This window comes from Mesoplodon densirostris, chromosome 1, assembly GCF_025265405.1.
Source record: "Mesoplodon densirostris isolate mMesDen1 chromosome 1, mMesDen1 primary haplotype, whole genome shotgun sequence".
In the NCBI taxonomy this organism is placed as follows: Eukaryota; Metazoa; Chordata; class Mammalia; order Artiodactyla; family Ziphiidae; genus Mesoplodon; species Mesoplodon densirostris.
This window is the reverse complement of record NC_082661.1, coordinates 135,719,567-135,743,031: the sequence shown is the minus strand read 5'-3', so window position 1 is coordinate 135,743,031 and position 23,465 is coordinate 135,719,567.

Below are 23,465 nucleotides of genomic sequence, written 5' to 3'. Positions count from 1 at the left end.
AAAAAAAAGTGCAGAGTTCCCATATATTTATTCTCTTCCCTCCCAATACACTATGCATCCTATTATTAATACCTTGCATTAGTGTGAAATATTCGTTACAATTGATGAACCAGTATTGATAGATATTTATGAATTAAAGTCCATACTTTATTTTAGAGTTTAGTCTTGGTGTTTTAGGACTAAACTAAACTAAAGTTCTATGACTTTTGACAAATGGATAAATTCATGTATCCACCATGATAACATCATACAGAATAGTTTCACTGACCTGAGAATGTCCTGTGCTCTACCTTTCCATCCCTCTCTGCACTCCTCCTGAATTCATGGCAAACACTGATATTTTTACTGTCTTTGTAGTTTTGCCTTTTCCAGAATATCGTTAGTTGGAATCATACAGTATGTAAGGTTTTCAGACTGGCTTCTTTCACTTAACAATATGCATTTAAAATTAGAGCTTTTTAAAAAATCACTGAATAATACCCCATTATATGAATGTACCACAGTTTACTTATTCATTCATCTATTGAAGAACATCTTCGTTGTTGCCATGAACATTTGTGTTCAGGTTTATGTATGAGTATAATTTCAATTTATTTGGGTAAAGAAGTAAGAGTGTGATTGCTTAATTGAATGGTAGGCCTATGTTTAGCTTTGTATGAAACTGTCAGACTGCCTTCCAAAATGGTTGTACCATTTTGCATACCTACCAGGAGTGAATGAGAGTTCCTGTTGCACCACATCCTCTACAGTGTTTGGTATTATCACTGTTGCTGGAATTTGGCCATTCTAATAGGTGTGTTGTGGTATTTCATTGTTTAAATATTCAATTCTCTAATGACAAATGATGTAGAGCATCTTTTCTTATGTTTATTTGCCATCTGTACAACTTTGGTGAGGTGTCTGTCCAGATATCTTGTCCATATTGTAATTGCTTTTTTTTTTTCCCTACTGTTGATTTTTGAGAGTTTCTTTGTATTTTGGATATAAGTCCTTTATCATATATTGTTTTCCACATACATTCTACCTGTTTGTCTTGTTTTCTAATTCTCTTAAGAGTATCTTTTGCAGAGCAAGGGTTTTAAATTTTAATGAAGTCCAACTTACCACTTTTTCTCATTCATGGACTGGGCTTTTGGTGTGTTGTTTTCTATAAATTCTATTGTTTTGCATTTTACATTTATGTCTATGATCCATTTTGAGTTAATGTATGTGAAAGATATAAGGTCTGTGAATAGATTCATTTTCTTTTTGCATGTGGGTTTCGAGCTGTTCCAGTACCATTTGTTGGAAAGACTATCCTTTCTCCATTGGCCTGCCTATAATTGCTTGATTATACTTGTGTGGGTCTATTTCTAGGCTGTCTATTCTGTTCCACTGATCTATCTGTCTATTCTTTTGCCAACACCACATCATCCTTATTATGGTAACTTCATAATAAGTCTTAATGTCTGGTAATGTTGGCCATCTGACTTTGTTCTTCTTCAATATTGAGGGTCTTCTGTTTCTTAGTTCAGTTTTTATGATAGATACTCCATGTATTTCCAAAATTGCATTGTGGATTTTCTAACTCATAGTCTCATAAATTTGAACATCTCCATGTTAACAATGAATATTCTTATAAAATTATAATATTGGGAATTTACAGAATTGATACACTTTTGTTCTGAATCAATGGCAAAGATGTAAAAAGAAAGGACATTATGCCCATCATTGGATAAATTGTTCTCAGCCATTTTTCTAGAGAGTAGTTCATTTCTCTGTATTTACATTTTTTGTTGATACTTTAGTCAAGTAATGGAAATTGTAATTATCCAAACATATTTGTGATATTTAACCACCACAGCATAAAATTCATGAGGCAAAAATCAGATCTAATTTTGTCCATCACTCTATCTTCAAGGCATAGTATAATTCCTGGCATATACTAAGTACTCAACATTGTTTGTTGAATGAATAAATCATCATGTGAATAAATTTTCCCCTTTAAGTTGAGCTACTAATCAATGACATCACAATAAGGTAGTCACTGGACTCCTTTGATAATAGAAAGAACTTCATGATAAGACCTATGTCTTTAATCTGTACTGTCTCCTGAGTAAATCCTCAAAGACACTAAACCTGGAGTTAGCTGGGTGAAAGAGAAAGAAATAGGAAGCAAAAGACCAAACACTTGTCATGGATATTTTTTGGTCAATGTTTGTAAGAAAATTTTATATATAAGGTACAAAGAATTAGATTTTAGGAAGTTAAGGTGGGAGCAGAATATTAAAATAAACATCAAGTCATATTATACTTGGACTTAGGCAAATATATAAGCAAGTAATATGTGTCTAGCAAATAACATTTTTAGTGGAAATAGTATGGGTTCAAGAAGTTCCTTGTAATAGTTAAATAACTATGTGATATCAAGCTTTCCATTATCAGTCACATTTTGATAACATTATGCATTTCACAAGACTCTTATGATATATAGTCAGACAATGCATATAAAGTAAATAGAGAAGTTTCTGAAAAATGGAGGGCATTCAATATACACATACAACATGCATTCTCAGTTTTGGTCTCCAAAATCAGATTTATACCTCCCAAAATCAGATCTATGCTTTTCTTTCCAATCACCCTACTCAAGCATTCAGATTATTCCTCTTCTCTACTTTTCTAAATCTAAATGGTTACAGTCACTGGAAAGTGAAATTTACTCATAATTACCACACTGATGGGCCGACAGATTTCTAACCTAGTTCAATTGACTCCTTAAAATATCTGAAAATATATTTATCATCCTCTTCCTCTATAAAGTTTATATAGTCTTATTTTTTCTCTAATTTTCTCCATTTTAGTGATACCAATGAACTATGAAATGGGCTCTGAATAGGCAGGCTAAAGGCAGATAGAAAGAACTTCAGTAATATGAAAATAAATTATTTTCTGAGTCTCCAGAAGATATGAGTTTTCCCAAAATAATATTTTATATCCTGATTTATTGCACAAACTTATTAAAGTCCTGAAACTACTAAGTGGTTAAAACCACTGATGTTAACATTTGAACTAATAGATAATGATTGAAACATTTTATATAATAATTGAGTATTTATTTTGGTTATATGAAATAAATTACTTGTAATAAAGGAAAGGATTAAGAGAGAAAAACAGGTGTTCTTACCATGACAAAGTTTCAGTTTTACATTTTTGACCAACAGATTAGGATAGTTGATCTAAAACAGTAATCAATAAGAAATAATGATGAATAAATTAATTCAGATTGTAGATAAATAATAGTTGTTCTACTAAAAAAGACTGTAGCTGAAACATAGGGGAAAGAACTCGAGTTAAATTCAGAGCTGTAGATTCTTGGTCTAACTCTGCCAATGTCTGCTGTGTGATTCTGGATAAACTGGGAAACCTCTCTTAATACTGGTTGTATCATTCATAAAATGAACGCATGCTCAGAATGATATCTAATGATCCTTCTAACTATAATATCCAAGTAATATTTAAAAGTTTGTTTCCTGTTTAAAATCAGCTGTAATAAAAAAAACAAATAGAAATAAGATCTGCTTAGTAGTCTTTCCCTCACAAGGTTATTGTACCATTAAAATAATGTTTGTGAAAATGAACCATGAAATCCTATACATTATTAGTAATTAATAAATTAGACTGGAATGGAAGTCTCTGTATTTCACTAAGACTATGGTGAAACTAAATGGTTTCCTGAAAAGTGAAGCAATTGAACGGAGATTTAATCATTTTTTTAAATTGAGTGAAACATAGTCTCATCTTGTGTGTACAAGGTTCAAATTTCTTGTAAAATTAAAATATCTGTAGAAAAGTAAAAGTAAAAAGGAGGTGGAACGTACTTCATATTCAGTTTCAAGCAGACCATGTATTTCTATTTAACTTGTCTCTATTTTTTTTTAAATTTTGAGTTCAGTATTTACCAAAATGTTTTCTTTGGGCCATTTACATAAATTACAAACTCACCACAAACGATTTAATCTCAGTCTTTAGTTCAGCTCTGCCTTCTTCATTTTTCCTTGATTGCACATTATGTTTTCATTAAGGCAGTTGGATATGCCCTCTCCTGTGTTCTCTGATTCATCCCTGGAGAGTTTCCAGACATTCAGGCTTGCCCTTCCCAGAGTCTGCCACGCGATTGCAGTTGTTCTCTGATGTGTGTTGGCAAGTGCTGCCCTTTATTTTGGGAGCTGAGGCCATGCCTGTTCCTCCTCTGTAAGGGACTTGTTGCCATGAACTGTGTGGACTATAGAGTTCCTTTCTCAATGTTGAAAGAAAAACTTGAAAAAAAATCCAAATACTCGGGGTCTATATATTTAGAAACAAATGCATACACTTTCTAGGCAGTTTTATCTCTACTTTGGTAAGTTGTGAGGAAATCATGGTCAAACAAAAAGTTTTCCATTTGAGAATAAGAACTCACTGTGTTCATTTTTTATTATGTACAGCTTCTTTCTTCATTGGCCTTGGGGGATTGAGGCCAGCACATTTTTTGGTTTCATAGATATTCAAGAAAACTTAAAAAACATCAGAAAGATAAGAATGAGACAGTACAAACAGAGTGAGGTATTAACTCTTCATCCTCATAATTTAAAAGTCAGTAATATTATTTTTATTTAAGTTTTTCATGCACATTTCAAATAATTTAAGTAGCATGACCTGAGATGTTTGAGGTGCATTTTCACCTTGAAGGAGAGAGGTTGAATAGCACTATTTGAAACATTATCTTGTCTGGTGATTCTCTGGGGTTGTAATGTTGTTTTCATTTTTATACATTTTATGCCACAAGATTTGCATAGTTTAATCTATTTAGAAAACAGCAGAAGTTATGCTTGTAGTGAAGTATTTGGTATTCACAGAATAATAGTCAGTGACCATGTGAGGCTTATTATGGTTCAGGCAATATACTCAGTGCTTATCCACATAGCAACTGTATAATATAGTTTTTATTATAGATGCAGAAAGAGGCACAGAGAATTTAAGTAACTTCACCAAAGTGAATGGTCAAAAAATGTCATAGTCACAAACCAGTCCAAGTTCTTAATCACTTTTCAGCATCACCTTTTATGGCCACATACATACACATACAGAGCTAAATACATATGTAGGGATCTATTATTTGTCATTGCATAGTTAAAGTCATTCAACAAGCTACATGTATACACTATCAAAATATAAATGTGGCTGCAAAATGATAAACACACATTTTGCAAGGGCAAACACACAATATCATCTATGTGTGAGTATATCTGTGCTTACAAATGCATGTGTGTGTGTGTGTGTTTGTGTGTGATATCTTAGAACAATTGGTGCTGCTCTTTGGGGAGCTTGCTCTTAACAAAATAACAAACATAATGTCCCTTGACATATATATAGGCTTATGCTTCTCTGACTTCCGTTCACTCTAAATTTGCCCCATGAGTCAATTTTCCTGCCATTCCTACATGCTAGCCATTCTGGAATTTACTTGGGCCATAGTGATACCTAGAGTTACACAATTTTCTTAAGGACTAAAATAGGCCATCACAGGATCCTTCTGTTTACTGTATAAGGAAATTAAACTGCACTATACTCAGAGCCATGTTATTTTGTCTTTTGATTTGGTATATTATGCAGTTTCTCTAAAGGAATTGTATTTTCTTTAAATATCAGTATTTATCTTAACCCTTTTTTGAAAGAATACAGCACAATACCTAGTGTGTAGTATGGAAGGTGCTAAAAAATTAATGAATGTACAAATGAATGGCAATATAAAAATTATGCTTAAGATGGTATAAAACAATGGGTAAGATATAGTTTTATGTTAATAAGTACAGTGAATATCAATATTGGGTTAGATTATATGTGGGACCAGAATATTCCTTTGATTATATTAGCAAAGAAACATCTAGTCAAGAATAGTCATACTCTGTAGAGAACAAATGTATGGATACCAAGGGGGGAAGGAGGAGGTGGGATGGATTGGGAGATTGGGATTGACATATATACACTACTATTTATAAAATAGATAACTAATGAGAACTAACTGTATAGCACAGGGAACTCTACTCAATGCTCTGTGGTGACCTAAGTAGGAAGGAAATCCAAAAAAAGGGGATATATGTATATGTATAGCTGATTTACTTTGCTGTACAGCAGAAACTAACACAATATTGTAAAGCAACTATACTCCAGTAAAAAAAATAAAATAAAGAAAGAAAGAAAAGAAAACAGAAGAGTCATACTCAAACTCTGCCATTTCTGTCTCCTGGTAGAATGTACTGACAATAGATGAATTAAGAAATATCATATATCAGAAAGATATAAAATTCAGGATTTTTATTGTATCTCCTCTCTTATTCATCTATGCAATTACATAAATAGTGAAGAATGGCAATTCTTTACAGTAGAATATCAAGTAATAAGAGAACCACAAAAACACCATTTTGCTATCATCATATTAAAATTTTTCTGGCAAGAATATTCAATGGACAATAAAACATGATATTTACATAGTTTCAACGTGTCTATCAAATAATCACAGATTGAAGAGGGAAAGTGGTAATGTTTCATTGAAGAAATCTGGGAGCCATCACCATAAGTGATCTATATTAACATCAACAAAATACCATAAACTGATATCTTGTATCTCCTGATATGACATACTGAGAAGACTATATTAATTCTGCAGTACCCTTTCCATAAATAATTGTTCACTTTAATCATAAGGAAATATCAGATAAAAATAAATAAGACATCTGAACTAAATTCCTCAAAATTACAATGTAAAATAATTACTAAATAGCTGTTTCAGATGAAGAAAGACTAAAGAAACATGAAAAATAATTAATATTTACTTCTCAATTGGATGCAGGATAAGGTAGAAATTAGTGTAATGCTATAAAGGATGAATCTGAGATAAATGAAGACACATTGAACTGTATATTAAATAGTATCTTTGTAAAAATAGTTAATGTTCTAAGTTGAATAATTTTTAACATAATTATGTAAAAAAGTGTACTTGGGAAATAAATGCTGAATTATTTAGAAAGAAAGCACCTTGATGTTTGGAACTAAATCTCAAATAGTTTTAGGAAAATAAAATGTATTTATACAAGTCAAAAAATGGTAAATCTTGGTTAAGGATGTTCTTTATATTATTATTGTTACTCTTTAACCTTGTAACTACTTAAAAATAAGAAGTACTTCTGGTATAAATGAAAAAGGCTCAAACTATATGACTCAAAAGAGATGAAGAATAAATATATAAGGCTATATAAACTTTTAATTTAAAATGTATTTCTCATTTGCAATGAGATTAAATGGAAAAAAATAGTAGGGATCTGGAGTTTTCCTCCAGGTATCCATGGCATCTTGCAATTTTTAACCTCCTAGTAAGTGTATTAGTAACTTTGTATCCTGACTTGTTTTCAGAGCAATGAGTTTCACTGTTATGACATTACATCATTTATATTTTAGTGGAGTCTACACATAAAGGGCACTTTAGAATAAATTATAGAAATGAATAATTACCATAAAATGACTATGAAATTTACATTGCACCAATACCTTATACCAGGAACTGTGAAAAATGCCATAAATTGTTTTTCTTCTAATTTAGAGTTATTTCTCTTGACTCTTTTCTTCTGTCTGTAAATAGTAAATCTGCAGGATGATTTTATAAACACTCTAAAGTTGGCTCTAAATATCACATAGGTCATCAGCTAAGTGATGAATATTAATGTGCTTATTATTTCATTCCTGATTGATATAACACAATTTAAAATCTTTCTATAAACAAGTATGTGTCTGTTAACATTATTTTACATCTATTCAAGTTTATGTAACAAACAAGTATTATGTCTATTAACTTTCTTGTTAATAAATCTTATTATTATGCCTGTCGACCTTAAAAGCACTTAAACTGAATAAATTACTGAAAATTAAACTAAAATTTTTGAATGTTAAATGCTAATGAAAAAGGAAAATGCATATGTGTATATATGTAAATGTGATAATATTCATATATATCAAACTATGTATAAAATGAGTTCTTAATAATAAAAGTTAACAGAAGATTATGTGTTATAAAATCATTTCTCATCTGCCCAATATGTATAGTAAGACTTTGTTTGGAAAGGACTAATCCGTACATTTTGCCACCCACTCCCGACCCATCTGTATTTAACTGGACATATCTGAGTGTATGGAACTTTCTCGTTTTTCTTATTCTTCTAATATTTTTACCCCACTCTTCTCTCTCTCAGCTGTTGAATTTTCTTCACATACCAATAAGAAAATATAAGCAGTGGTAAGACAAATTCCACATCTGTCAATAAACCTGCCTCTGTGCCCATATATTCCTATTTCTTTACACTCATATTGCAAGACTGACCTTCTTCCACCTAAGGACAGAGCCTCCAATTGTACACAAATTCCCATTTCCTTTTGCTGGTTAAGAACATTGTTCCAGCAATTAGTCCTTTGTTTTCTGTATCATCATTTTTAATTCTTCTTACAGTATCATTAATATTAGCTTATAAATGTCATAATATCACTGATATTAAAAAATAAGCAACTTCTCTTTACCCCATGTCTTCTTCCATCTAGCTCCCCTTTATTTCTATGTTCCTCTCTATATAGAAACCCTTACAAATTTTATCTGAAATCCTTGTCCCATTTCCTTTCCTCTTCTTACAAATCAAATTTTCAATTCTGTCTTCAATTTTCAAACCAGTCTGCAGTATTTAACCGAGTAAGTCACAATCTCTAAAACATTTTCATTCTTTGACCTCTGAGACTCCATCTCCCCTCATTCTTTCTTTATCACTTGCATGGTCTCCCAAGGATTTCTTTCTAGAATTCCTCCTGAACCCCTAAATACTGCTGTTCTTCCCTTGAGTTAGTCCAAAAACTCTTGCTTTCTCCACATAACAATCACTCTCTAAATAATACTATCCTGTTTTATGGCTTTTTCTTTAATCAACAAAATATTCACTTAACACCTGCTATGTTCCAGACACTATGCTAGGTGATAGTGTTACTTCAAAAACTCCTCAGATCTTTCTGGGTATTGTCTGAAACTGGCCCCCTTACACAGAGGGTAGGGAGAATCCTAAGAAAAAGGTAGCCACTCCAGATTGGCAGGGGTAACTTTTAAAGAGCAAGGGAATTTACTTATGAGGTTTGTCTTGGGCAACCAAAAGACAAGTAGATTTCTTCACCTGCCCACCAGAACCTTAAAAGTTTATTTAGAGCCTAACTGGGTTCAGTCACAGTCACATACCAGTACGGATAGCTTCACATTTCTATTTCAAGGCTGCATGCTTGGAGCAGCTTCTGGGAGCAGGGAAGGCAAGCTGAAAGCATATTCAAAGGACAGGGAGGGGGTGGGGAGCCTCCAATTGCTCAGGTCCAGCTCACAGGTCAATTGGTGGTCACATCTTTTTGATGGCCTGCTTCAACTGGTAGAGATATATCAATGAACAAACTAAACAAGCAGCGTGCCTCCTGGAGTGCACATTCTGTTGGGTAGAGAGACCTGTAATATACAGCAAATTATACAGTGTAGTAGAAGGTGGTAAATATTAAGGAGAAAAATAAATCAGTGTTAAGAAAAGTTGGGTAGGTGGTATTTGAGCAAAGGCATGAAGAAAGTGGAATAGTGAGCAATGGATTCTCAGGAAGTCATATACTTTTAAATGCAGCCTATGCATGGGGGAAAAAATCACAGCTCCAGCTCTGGTCTGTACCATAAACACCACACTCCCATGTCCAATTACTTACTTATATCTCATGTGGATAAATAACCTAAGAGACATCTCAAGTGTGGCATGTCTAAAAACAAAACAAAATTTGAAAATCTTGATTTCCTCCAAGAAACATTCTCCCTGCAGTCATTTACATTTCAGTAAATGTCAATTCTAATTCTTCTGACTAGCATTCATGTATCAATCTTCTCTCTCTCCTTTCTCACAGCCCATAGCCAGTCCAACAGCAAATGCTGTTGAGTTTATTGTTTAAAAATAACTGGAGTCTGAGCATTTTCACAACCTTCACAGAAAATGCTGTGAAGATGTCATATCGCTCAAGACATCATCATCTCTCATTTTGAATATGGCAATAGCCTTCAAGCTCCTATTCCTTCTTCTAATCTTGTTTCTCAAAAGCCAAGCCCTGAGTAACCCAAATCTATCTTATCATCTCCTTAAAAAGTAAACACAAAGATAATGTACACTGCAGAGTCTTGTACTGCTGGAGCCCCAATCTCTTGTCTTTTCCCACTGTTCTCTTTGCTCACTCTGCTCCATCACTCTGGTTCAGCTGTTTCTGGAAAACATCAAACATCTCTCCCCTGAGATTTGCAACTTGTCTTCACTCTCCTTGGAGTCCAATTACTCAGAGAATTTTCAAGACCACTTAAAATCTTTTTCCAGGTCTCTGCTTAAATATCATCATTTTAAAGAGGATGTTCTTAACCATTCTGTCTCTATTGGCCACAAGCCTGGGTCCTTATCCTCCTACATTTCTTCTGAGCACATATCATCATTTGACACATTAAGAATGTATTTTAAACATCCTCCTCCTACTTCCACTAGAATATAAGCTCCACAGAGTAGGAAGTAATCTGTTTGTTTACCATTGTATATTCAACACCAAGAATAATTGTCAGGCATATAGTAGGTATAAGAAAAATATTTATTAAATGTATCTTGAATAAGTTAAACATGAAACAAAGCAGACAGTCTAAATGTACTGTAGATCATTGTAACTGAAAGTAGTCTTAAGATTTAGTAGTTTTGTAGCTCTCAAAACCAAAATGGACAAGATACACAATAATGTATGTATATGTAAATATACATGTATTTGCTTCTGCATTTAGAAAAATGTTTACACCAGAAGCTTTTCTTAAAAGAATTTCCAGGATTTCTTTTCTTGTTTCTTCAGGTAGACTACATTATGCAAGTATACTATAGAATAAGTAATATTTCTTAGCTGCCAATCTAAATAGAAATCTTGAATTTTCCATGTAGTAATTGAGAAAAAGTGTGGATGTAGACCATCCCAGTTTTGAGAACAGACACAAACACTGGCTAACTAATGTGTTCAGCAACAGTTTAAATCTTTTAAAAGTGCTTATATGTCACAATTCTTTAAAAAATGTTTTTAGTAATCATGAAATTGTTCTTTAAACAAAGTTATGTATATTTTATTTAATGCATTATCTCACAGCCTCTCATTTCCCCCAATCCACATCATAATTATACAAAGTATTTTTTGTCAAATTTCTAAATATACATTTTTCTCATAAAAATCAACCTGTGTCATTCAGTATTTCATATTGTCCACATCGATGCTTACTAGTTTGGCAAAACTAAATGATCTATTAATCCAGTTACTCTGATAAAGAATAATATTGAATAGAATATTGACTTGAAAATTTAGAATCAATAGAGAACAGAAAATAAATACACTACCTGGCATAATAAGGAACACATGGGGATATGCTTTTCCCACAGCACTAAAAAGAAGACGGCTTACCTTTTGCAGAGCGACAATATATTTTTAGGGTAAAAACTAATGTGTACTGATGGCTGCTTCAGTAGATTCAGATTTGGGGTTTTCTCTTAAATGTTGCTTTCCCTTATGTGCTCAGCCTGTAATGGGATTATGGTCCATACTAGTGTTACATTACATAAAGTGTTAAAGTTTTACATCAGTAAAACAACATATTTATCACACATGCATGCTGCTCAGACTCACATATTCATTCTATACCACTTTTCATTTCAACTTGTTATAAAGTCTGGCTAATTTTTAAGATATGCTCTTTAGGTTACTAAAGCAATTAATATCCATTTATACTGTTTGTAATAAATTTGTAAATTCTATGTCTGAAGAGATTTAAGGAAAGACACTTCAAAGTTATAGGATCTTACTCTTCTAGTTCAAATCTGATTAAGAAAAAACTAAGCTCATTTTAAAATACAGTTTAATCATTATATTTGATTGTACATTCATTTCACTGAATGTATATTTTTGAAAAACTGAAAAATAATTTTGTTTGATTTTCTACTTAACAATTACATACTTTAATTGAAGATCCAATGCCAACATGAAACAAATAAATTGACATTTTTAATAGTTCTCTGGCACTATCATTAGTCATAATCTTATACTGTTTGTGGCAGGTCATGTTGGATGTTGAAAACTCCATTGTGTGGAATAGCTCCTGGCACACTGAGTTATTTGAATTGTGTCATCATTAGTTTAGCAAATAAGTAATTTGCTGTGAGATAATGTTTGCTTTTATTATAGAAGGACAGAGAAGAACTAACTATATTCTTGATTCAAATTACATTAATACTATTTCAGTTTGTACTTCAGAAAAGCATACAGGTTGATTTTGGAAAACAAACAACAAATAAATTATCACATTTTGTGTAATGCCACTCATACACTTTCTAATAATCTTAGCTGCTCCTCAAAACAATCATGTGTGATAGGGTTTTTTTTTTGTGTGTGTGTTTTTAAAGGTTTTTTAGTCTTCATTAAATAGAACTGGGTAGCAAAGCCTTAACTGGTGGTTAAGCAATTTGACAAATTTATAAAAAGGGCACATCTGGGCTTGACTCCAAGTCTTCTGAGGAAAATTTAAATGACTGTCTGATACAAAGTATTTCAACCCAAAAGTTTGTTCAGGAGAAAATATGAAGAGAAGTGAAAATATTTATAAGCAAAATGGAGGTTTCCTTGTATGACGGAGACATATATTAAAACTTTAACCCTAACAGGCTCCAAGCTTTGTGTTTGTGCATGTTTATATAAGTGTAGTGGGTACTGTGTCTATATAAAAGAAAATATACATAAACGTGATTGTACATTTGAGTTTCAATCATTTTATTTCTGAAATGTATTGTGAATACAAAATGCTCCACATAATATAGCTTTAAAGTTTAAAGTCTATTAATAAAACAAAACTGAAGTGTCATGGCATAGAATTAAAAAATAATATTTAAAGTTCTTTTTATGCCCCTCCACAAAAGCGTCTTGGTTTCTCTTTCAGTTAACCCTTTCCTTAATTTTGGATTATTTATTCCTAAAAAGCATAGTATTGTTTGGGGTTTTGAGAACAAATTTTTGATATCTCTATAAGCAGTGCTCATTCTTCTGTGATTCGCATTTTCTCCCAAATATACTTTCTTTGAAACTTAGATATATTCATGCATGCAGTGAGAGGGGATTCTAATAGAAGAATATAGTCACCAATCATTAGACATGACATGGTCAGATCATATCGTTCCATGTTTTGGCATATAGTAAAATTTATTTAATTGTGATTGTACATAATATTTTTATTATATGTTTGTCAGGGTTTTTGTTTGCAATTTTTTATTTTGCAAACAATTCTGCAACAAAAATGTAAGAACGTGACTTTGGTACACACATTAGCTGTGCTGTACCCCCAGAAGTACATGTGCATACATGTTCCATTGTATTGGGAAATAAAAATTGTTTTCCAAAGTTGTTGCATAAACTTTCAGTAGAGTGCATAAAATTTCCATTACCCTACAAGCTTTTCTGCACTTGATATTATCACCGACCTCATTTTTTTCAAACACAATATGTGTAAAATGTTTTTTGACTGCAATTTTAATTTCCATTTTCTAGATTACTCATATGGTTAAACATGCCATTGTAGATTTTTGGATGATATGCTTTTCCTTGCTCAATACAGCCAACTCAAGATTTTTGTTTATATATTTATTTATATATTAAATTGTTTGCTCATTCAAATAATTTGTATAGGCTTTTTACAGTTCCTGTATTTAAATTTTATTGCTTATGTATATTTTTAATATACAAATTTTTGAATTGTTATTTCTCCCTCTCTGTAGTGTATTTAATAAACACAAATTCTTAATTTCAAGGTAGTATAATTTGTTGGTTTTTCTCTTTGCCTAACTGCTTTTGGATCTTTAAGAAAACTTTCTATTTACTAAAATGGTAAAGTTTTCCTCTATATTTTCTTCTAAAGGTTTTCAAAATTTTCCTTCCAAATATAACTACATAATTCATTAGAACTGAAAATTTTTGTTATAATGAAGGGTTCATATTTTTTCCCACATGAATAACAAACGGACACAGCACCATTGATTTAATGGGCCACTATTGCCTTGCTAATTTGCAACACCAGCTCTCTCTATATGAAGTTTCCGTATAAATCTGATTCCAGGGTCTCTATTTGGTGCAACTGGTGAAATTGCCCATTCCTGTACCATTACTACAGTATTTTTATTACTGTAAGGAGCCATAATATGAACTAGGACAAATCCTCCCATTTGGTTGTTCAGCTGGTGTATCTTGTATATGTTTGGATTCTTTCTCTTTTATATTAATTTTAGATATATGTTATCACATTCCTTGGAAAATTGTGTAGATTTTGACTGTGATTACAATTTGGAGAAACTAATATTTTATTACCTTTAATAATTTTGTATGATTTATATTTTTTCTCTGAATTGTCTGCAAATAACAATATTTTGAATCTTTACATTGTCTTTTTTTTCTTATTCTGCTGGTTAGGACTTGTAACTCATTTTTAAAAAGAAATGATGACAAGATGTCAGCAAGAATGATGAAATAAGAGACTTCTGATTTTCTCTCCTCTTAGAGGTACACTGAATACACTACTACACAGGGATAAATTCCCTCTGAGAGAAATACAAAAATTAATTGACTGACTCCTATACATTCAGTGACTGAGAAAATACCCACACTGAAAAGAGTAGGAAAATCTGAGAAACACTCATACCATACAACACAGCCCCTGGTACAGAGTTTTCTATTCAGGATGGAACCCTCAACTCTCAGCTTCTCCCAGAGATGCACATATAGCACCCCAACTTTTAAGGCTGCTATTTGAGAAACTGGCTCCCAAATTACCCACCTCTGAGAGCTAATGAGGCTCAGCATTTGCAAGTCTCCCGGACCATGTGAAACAAAGAGGCAGCTTTGTTTCACCCCCAACCCAACCCTGACCAGCTCAGAAGGAGCGGGTGAAAACTCAAGGCTCCCAGTTTTTCCCTGAATGGGGTTTCACTGCATACTTTCCCAGCTGAGGGTCAAACTTCTAATCAGCTTGTATCTGGGAGCTGACTGGGATCCTCTGGGAGCTTGAAAGGGCTTTTGGCACTTGCCCTGTCTTCTCCTCCCAGCTTGCTCCAACAATAAAAGAGTCTCCAGTTTCTTCCCAGAAGAAAGTGTCCACCATCTTGTGCCCCAATTTCTAAGGCTGCCACTCAAGAGACTGGCTCCTAAATCACCTAGTTCTAGGAGCTGATGGAGTTCTACAATTTCAAGTCCACCAGAAGACAAAGGCAAAGGGCAGTTTTATATGGATGCACAAGCACCCCAGTGGTTATTCCCTCTGGCTCAGCAAACAGCTAGTAGACAGAATAACCAGTTCCCAGTTTCTGCCTGAGAAGAGCTAGACTGCCTATAGAACATCCCAGCTTTCACAGCTGCTGCCTGAAAGGCTTCCAATCAGCCCCTATCTGGGAGCTGACAGTGCAGGCTATTAGAAGTCCTCTGGGAATGTGGAAATTTCCCCACCTTTGGGTCACTGACTGGACTTGACATATTCTAATCTCCTGGGGGCTGCTAAGAAGAGAGGTAGGGATTTGGAAAAACACAAAGACTTTAGAGGGGCCAGAATCTCAGACCAGATTGAGGACTTTTCCATCTATATTCATCAGAAATATTGGCCTATAGTTTTCTTTTCTTGTAGTGTCCTCATCTGACTTTGATATCAAGGAAATGCTGGCCTTGTAAAATAAGTTGAGAAAAGTTCTTCTCTATTTAATTCTTTGGAAGAATTTGAGAAGGATTGACATTAATTTTTCTTTAAAAGTTTGGTAGAATTTTCCAGTGAAGCTATTTGTTTCTGGACTTTTCTTTTTTGGAAAATTTTCTAGTGCTACTTCGACCTCTTTACTTGTCTGTTCAGATTTTCTATTTTATCATGACTCATTATTGGAGGGTTATATGTTTCCAGGAATTTCTTTCTTCTAGGTTAGTTGGTATATAATTATTCATAGTAATCTCTTGTGATTCTTCATATATCTGTTGTATCAGTTATAATGTCTCCTCTTTCATTTCTGATTTATTTATTTCAGTGTTTGCTCATTGGTTTTCTTAGTCTAGCTAAAATCTTGACAATTTTGTTTAACTTTTCAAAAAAAGAAACTCAGTTTGTTGATGTTTTTCTATTCCCTTTCTACTTTCAATTTCATTTATTTTTGCTCATCTTTGTTATTTCTTCATTCTACTAACTTTGGGCTTAGTTTGTTCTTTTTCTGTTTCCTTAGTTTGTTCCTTTTTCTAGTTCTTAGTTAGCTTGTTTATTGGAAATCTTTCTTTTTTTCTTAACATAGACATTTATTGCCATAAGCTTCACTCATAGAACTGCTGTTACTGCATCCTATAAGTTTTGGGCTGTGGCATTTCTATTTTTGCTTGTCTCGAGACACTCTTTGATTTCTCTTTTGATGTCTTCTTTGACCCATTGTTTGTTCAGGACTCTCAAGTGTCCAAATTTGTCACTGCAGCCCCATGCAACCACCAAAAGCTCTGTTGTTTTCTTTTTCCACCAGCAGTAGTCCTCTGCCTGGACTCAACAAATCACTTGTATATTTTAAATTGTTTTAGTGATTGTTCTCAGTGTAAGGATTAGCCTGCCACAGACTGTTGTATCCTATTTTGAACAAGGAAACTGAAATCTGATTTTCAAAATCAACTCTGATAATAGTTTTCTTTAACTGGATTATTAAGACCATTTACATTTATCATATATTTCTCATATGCAATATGATGAATATGGATTCATTTCTATTTTTTTATATGTTTCTTGCCTATTCTGTCTTTAACCACTTTCTTAGATTGTTTTCTAATGCATTCTTTGTTTTCCTTTTTGTTATACTATTTTTTCCTATTCTGTTTTTGGGGGGAATTTTACACATATTTATATTCGTTAATGGTTTATCTGAAAATTTTGGTACTCACATTCAACTTAAGAATGTGAATCCTATTTGATAGATTTTCTCAGTTCTGAAGTGAAATAATGAACTTTAGATTATTTTGTGTGATTAACACATGCTATTGTTATTCAGCATGTTTATTTTATATTGATTTATTTATCCCATATATTTGGTATTATTATGCAGTATTGCTGTAAATAATGATTGTCTAGATTTTCCAAACATTTACTATTTCCTTTGATTACCATTTTTTTCCCTCAGATTTCTTAGATGATTTTTCTTTTTCCTTGAATCTCATCCTTCAGTATTCTACAGACATGCTCTGTTGGAACTAACCCAGTATGATACTGTATATCTGGAAATATTTCCCCCTTTTCTTCTCAAGAGAGAGTTTCATTAAGTGTGCAATTAATATCAGTTGTTTGAAGATATTATTTTGTTGTTTATGCAACCATTGTTACTACTAAGATATCAACTGGACCTCTATTTTCATTTTTTTCTAAGTAATCTCTCTATCCCATCCAACTTCTCTTTTTCCCTTTCAGGATGCTCTAAAGATACCCTCTTTATCTTTGGTTCTGATTTCACTAAAATATATCTGTCTGGGAATTTCTTTTTACTTATCATCCTTTGGAGTCACTAGGTTAACAGAGTGTGAGAATTGGTGTCATTCAATTATGTATGTCTTGGTCATTTTGTCTTCAATAATTCACTTTAGGTTTTTTAGAAATGAAATCCTTTATTGATTTATTTTTGCTGTGTTGGGTCTTCGTTTCTGTGCAAGGGCTTTCTCTGGTTGTGGCAAGCGGGGGCCACTCTTCATCGTGGTGCACGGGCCTCTCACTATCGCGGCCTCTCTTGTTGCGGAGCACAGGCTCCAGACGCGCAGGCTCAGTAGCTGTGGCTCACGGGCCTAGTTGCTCCGCGGCATGTGGGATCCTCCCAGACCAGGGCTCGAACCCATGTCCCCTGCATTGGCAGGCAGATTCTCAACCACTGCGCCACCAGGGAAGCCCTGGTTTAGCTTTTTTGAAAATAGTGTGAATTTTTATTTACAATTATAGTTCAGGTTCATTTTAGCAAATTTGTGGTATATGAAAAGTTACAAAAAAACACTTTTAAACACAACTCCAAGAAATGATAACATCTTAGTATAAGCAACTATTTTGATTTTGTTTTACTAAAATATAAAAAATATACATAGAAAATTTAATATAAATGAGTTTCATAGACTATTTCTCAAGATAATTAATATTCTTCTACAACATAAGTTTGGTGACTCTATGGTATTATATATATAAACCAATTTAAACAATCATCTAGCTTTCAAATATTTAAGTTGTTCCCATCTCTCCATTCTTATGCTCAGTTATTAGGATATGATAGTGAAATAAATGTAGAAAAATCTTTGTCTGCAGAAACCTTGCAATCTACTTGGTGAAAACAAGCATTAAATAACATAGTAGTAAGTATATAATATTTTTTTAAAATGTGATGAATGTTGAGGAAAAAAACATATGAAGTGGGAAAGGTGGATACAGATTATTAGGGCTGGCTGTGTGAAATATTAGCATGTCCAGGAAAGGTTTCTCTGAGAAAGTGTTTTGATTAACATATGAATAAGAAACCAGTCATACAGATATCTGGAAGATCATGCTAGGAAGAGAAAACAGCAAGTACAAAGTCTCAATGTGGCAACATGCCATGAGTAGGGAGCCAGAATGCTGGATTGAAAGAGACATTGGAGAGCATGGGATGACATCAGATGGTACCAGAGGGTCAGGTCATGCTGGATTTTAGGGGTCGTGGTGAGGATCTACCTTTTACTGGGAAAGAAATGAGAGGTCTTTGGGGATTCTGAGGAGAGAAGTGGTATGACCTGAATTAAGAGTATCATTTTGACTACTTTGTTGAGGATAGACTAAAGAGTGGACAACAGAAGCAGTGAGACCAGTTAGGAGGTTGCTTTAATGTTCTAGGCCAAAGATGATGGACATACACTGGAGAGGCAGTAGTGGGGATAATTTGGTCCCCAGATCAAAATCTGGAACAAGACACAAACGGGAGTTGCTGGTAGATTTGTTATAAACAACTAAGACTGCAGAAGGAGATATGTTAGGAGAGGGGCAGAGACTATCAGGAGGTCGTATTTATAGGTAAATATTGTGAATATTTCTACTCTTTTATTTATAAGTCCCTGAACATAAAATGTATATAAAAATATGTGTACATTTTAAATATTTTTCTATCTACTGTCAAATAATTTTCCAGTGTGGTTTTTACTAATTTATGCATTTAAGCAGTGCATGTAATATTTGCCTTCACACTCTAAACTACTAATATTGCTATTTTTAATTGCTGTAAATTTTATGAGCAAAAGTGCATCTCAATATTGATTTAAAGTGCTTTTAAGTAGAACAAACTTAATTTAAAATACTTGAGTCAAAATACCACAAGATTTGACTTCCTCCTACTTCCTCTTTTATTCTTTTTTTATTATTCACTGCCCATATTTTTAGTCTGTTTAATAAATAGGGGTACTGACATTTGTAATTTCTTGCTGTTAGGACATTTGAATCCTCTTACAAGTTTTGGTAATTCTCATTATGCCCCTTGGACATGGTAATCTGAAAAGGGAATGTCCTTCTTATTTTCATTTTATGCCCGACAAGATATTGGTAGCCTAGGCTTATGTAAGTAGTCTTTCTTGCCAACAACTTAGTTCCTTGATTGAATGACTCCATTGAAAAGAGAGAGGAAACTGTAATATTCAAAGGTGTCTAGCAAGGGCAACGACATCCATTGGTAGTGGTGATGCACAGGAGTGGGGAAGTGCCTTGACTGACTGTTCTTAATTATTAATTTCCACAGACATGCTAGATGTGGTCTTATATAAAATCTATTTCTGCAGGCTTTAGTGACCCTTTCTCATCCTCTGTACCTTTAAAATAATTCCACATTTTTCTTACTTCTGCCAGAGCTGAATTCTGTTGCTTGTAAGCTAGAACCCTGACGGGAACTGACTACAGTATCCCTTTAGGCTCAAAATGGTTCTTGCATATTGCTGTTGTTTGGTAATTTAATGGGGCACAGCTATTTTTATTCATTAGAAATCCTCTTGCTGAGAGCATTGCATGAACCGTTATGCAATATTTTTGTTAAGCCACTTGGAACTGAGACTAAGACCCTCACTAAATGATTAACATAAGATAAAACAAAAATTTTGTTACTCCTAAGAAAGAAAATATGAGACAGAGGGAGAGATTGCTGCCAGTGAGATGGCATAAGGCTATGGAGATAAACAATTTAATCTTTTCTTATTAAAAACAAAACAAAAGAAAAATTAAATATTAATATTACTATCAAAATTGGAAATACAGGGCAAGTAGGAGTTGGTACCTATCATAGCAATGTGATTATATAATGACTCAAGATGATTATTCAGATGTAGACTTATAAGCATATTATTAATAAATACACAAGTAATCCTAAAATAAATTATGAACCCATAATGTATTATATATGACTTTTCAAGATTTTTGTTTAGCCACTTATACTTTTTGTTACCATAACAATAACTGAAGCATATCAGAATTAAGTCTTTTCTTTTGGTAGGTTATTTTGTTTAGATTCCTTGTGTGCATTCCACTATCTTTTCAATTATAATTTACTCATTTTGAATTCTTACTTTGAGAGATATACGGCATATGCCTATGGATAAAAGTTTGGTTAAAAATTGGAATTGGGTGGTATAATCCCTATGGATCAGAGTACAGCATTCTGTTTTCAAAAAATATTTCCTCCCAGTATAAAAATATCAAATTTTGTATTGATAAGTACTACTTCAATTGCAAGTGACTGAAACCAACTTTAACTGTGAAAAACAAAACAAAAGGAAAAGGGAGGAAAAGGAGATTTATGGTTGGGATACTAGAATATTTCATGAATAAGGGAGAGTTAAGCAAGAAGCCTCTGGTCCAGCAACCCTGCAACAGGGAATGTGATAGCCAGAATTAGGGCTAGAAAGCCTTTGTTTGGGTTTTGGGTTTTTCCATTGACCTGTGATCTCTACTCCTTGCTGCAGATCTGTTTAATTTTACTTTATTTCTATACATTAGCTTCCTATATGTGAAGAAAATTGAGCTAAACTATAGCTGGTGATATTTAGAGATTTAGACAGTTTAAGAAACCTATAAAACCTACTATCTCTTGGTCCCCAAGTTCAAAAATCCTGAAGAAGGATCACATTTTACTAATGGGTAAAAGACACCATATGCATATAAAATATATTTTGAATTCAGAAATTGTCTATAACTTTGTAAACCTGGTAACTGTTATTACACTGCAATCATTATTAATGTACAGTGTCTCTAACTCGGTAGGGTATCACATATGCTGTGTGTCCTAGGCAGTTCCCAGTTACTTAGTGTGGATTCTCCAATAGGTTATTCACAAACAAATACTGTCCATTTTATGTTTTAAATCTTACAAAGGCTTAATGCAGTGTCTAGCACAGAGAATTTTTAATAAAACTGTATAAAATACTGAATAATATGTTTTACTAAAAAACAACAATCCAGATAAGACTTAATTTAATAATACTAAATATAAACTGGTTAGAGTTTATTTAAAGTTCAGCTGTTTTTCTGTGTGCTGCATTTGAGTATCACTAGAAAGATTCATCTCGGAAAAAAAATCGTGTAGTTAGCAACTTAACTAAGATTACACCATTGATTTTACTTCCTCCAAATTGAATCATTTAATCTATTTCCAGCTTTGATATATGTGTAATAGAGTTGATAACTGTTAAATGTGCATAGTAAATCATTATCACAAATAAGTACTTGTATAAAAAGCTGTTTAAATAAATTGTCTTGAAATTAGTCATAAGTTTAGCTAAATATTTTAACTATCAAAACTTACCTCAAATTTTAATATATCTTCTATTGAAACTCCCCTTTTAACTAAATATTATTAATGAAACAAAATGCCATATTTTTTTAATTCTAAATATCTAGTTCAGCAGCATAAAATTAAACATTCAAAAAAGTTATAGGGAAATAAAACAATAAACTAAATTTTTACATATCTTAAAAATGTACATTTTGCTTTCAATTTAAGCAAAATAAATCAATGCACATGTATTATATATATGTTTTTCATATAAGCTTGTACAATGGTATCAAAAGCAGTCTTGAGGGAAAAACATGGAGCTGGAAGAATCAGACTCCCTAACTTCAGATTATACTACAAAGCTACAGTAATCAAGACAATATGGTACTGGGACAAAAACAGAAATATAGATCAAGGGAGCAGGATAGAAAACCCAGAGATAAACCCACACATCTATGGTCAACTAATCTATGACAAAGGAGACAAGGATATACAATGGAGAAAAGACAGTCTCTTCAGTAAGTGGTGCTGGGATAACTGGACAGCTACAGGTAAAAGAATGAAATTAGAAAACTCCCTAACAGCATGCACAAAAATAAACTCAAAATACATTAAAGACCTAAATGTAAGCCCAGACACTATAAAACTCTTAGAGGAAAACATAGGAAGAACACTCTTTGACATAAATCATAGCGAGATCTTTTTTGATCCACCTCCTAGAGTAATGGAAATAAAAATAAAAATAAACAAATGGGAACTAATTAAACTTAAAATCTTTTGCACAGCAAAGTAAACTAAACAAAATGAAAACACAACCCTCAGAATGAGAGAAAATATTTGCAAATGAATCAAAAGACAAAGGATTAATCTCCAAAATATATGAACAGTTCATGCAGCTCAATATTACAAAACCAAAGAAATCAATCAAAAATTGGGCAGAAGACCTAAATAGACATCTCTCCAAAGAAGACATACAGATGGCCAAGAGGCACATGAAAAGCTGCTCAACATTACTAATTATTAGAGAAATGCAAATCAAAACTACAATGAGGTATCACCTCACACTAGTTAGAATGGGCATCATCAGAAAATCCACAAACAACAAATGCTGGAGACAGTGCGGAGAAAACAGAACCTTCCTGCACTGTTGGTGGGAATGTAAATTGATACAGCCACTATGGAGAGCAGTATAGAGGTTCCTTAAAAAACTAAAAATAGAATTAACATATGACCCAGCAATCCCACTACTGGGCATATACTCAGAGAAAACCATAATTCAAAAAGACACACACACCCCAATGTTAATTGCAGTACTATTTACAATAGTCAGGTCATGGAATCAACCTAAATGCCCATCGACAGACGAGGGGATAAAGAAGGTGTGGTACATATATACAATGGAATATTACTCAACCATAAAAAGGAATGGAATTGGGTCATTTGTAGAGATGTGGATGGATCTAGAGACTGTCATACAGAGTGATGTATGTCAGAAAGAGAAAAACAGATATGATATATTAATGCATATATGTGGAATCT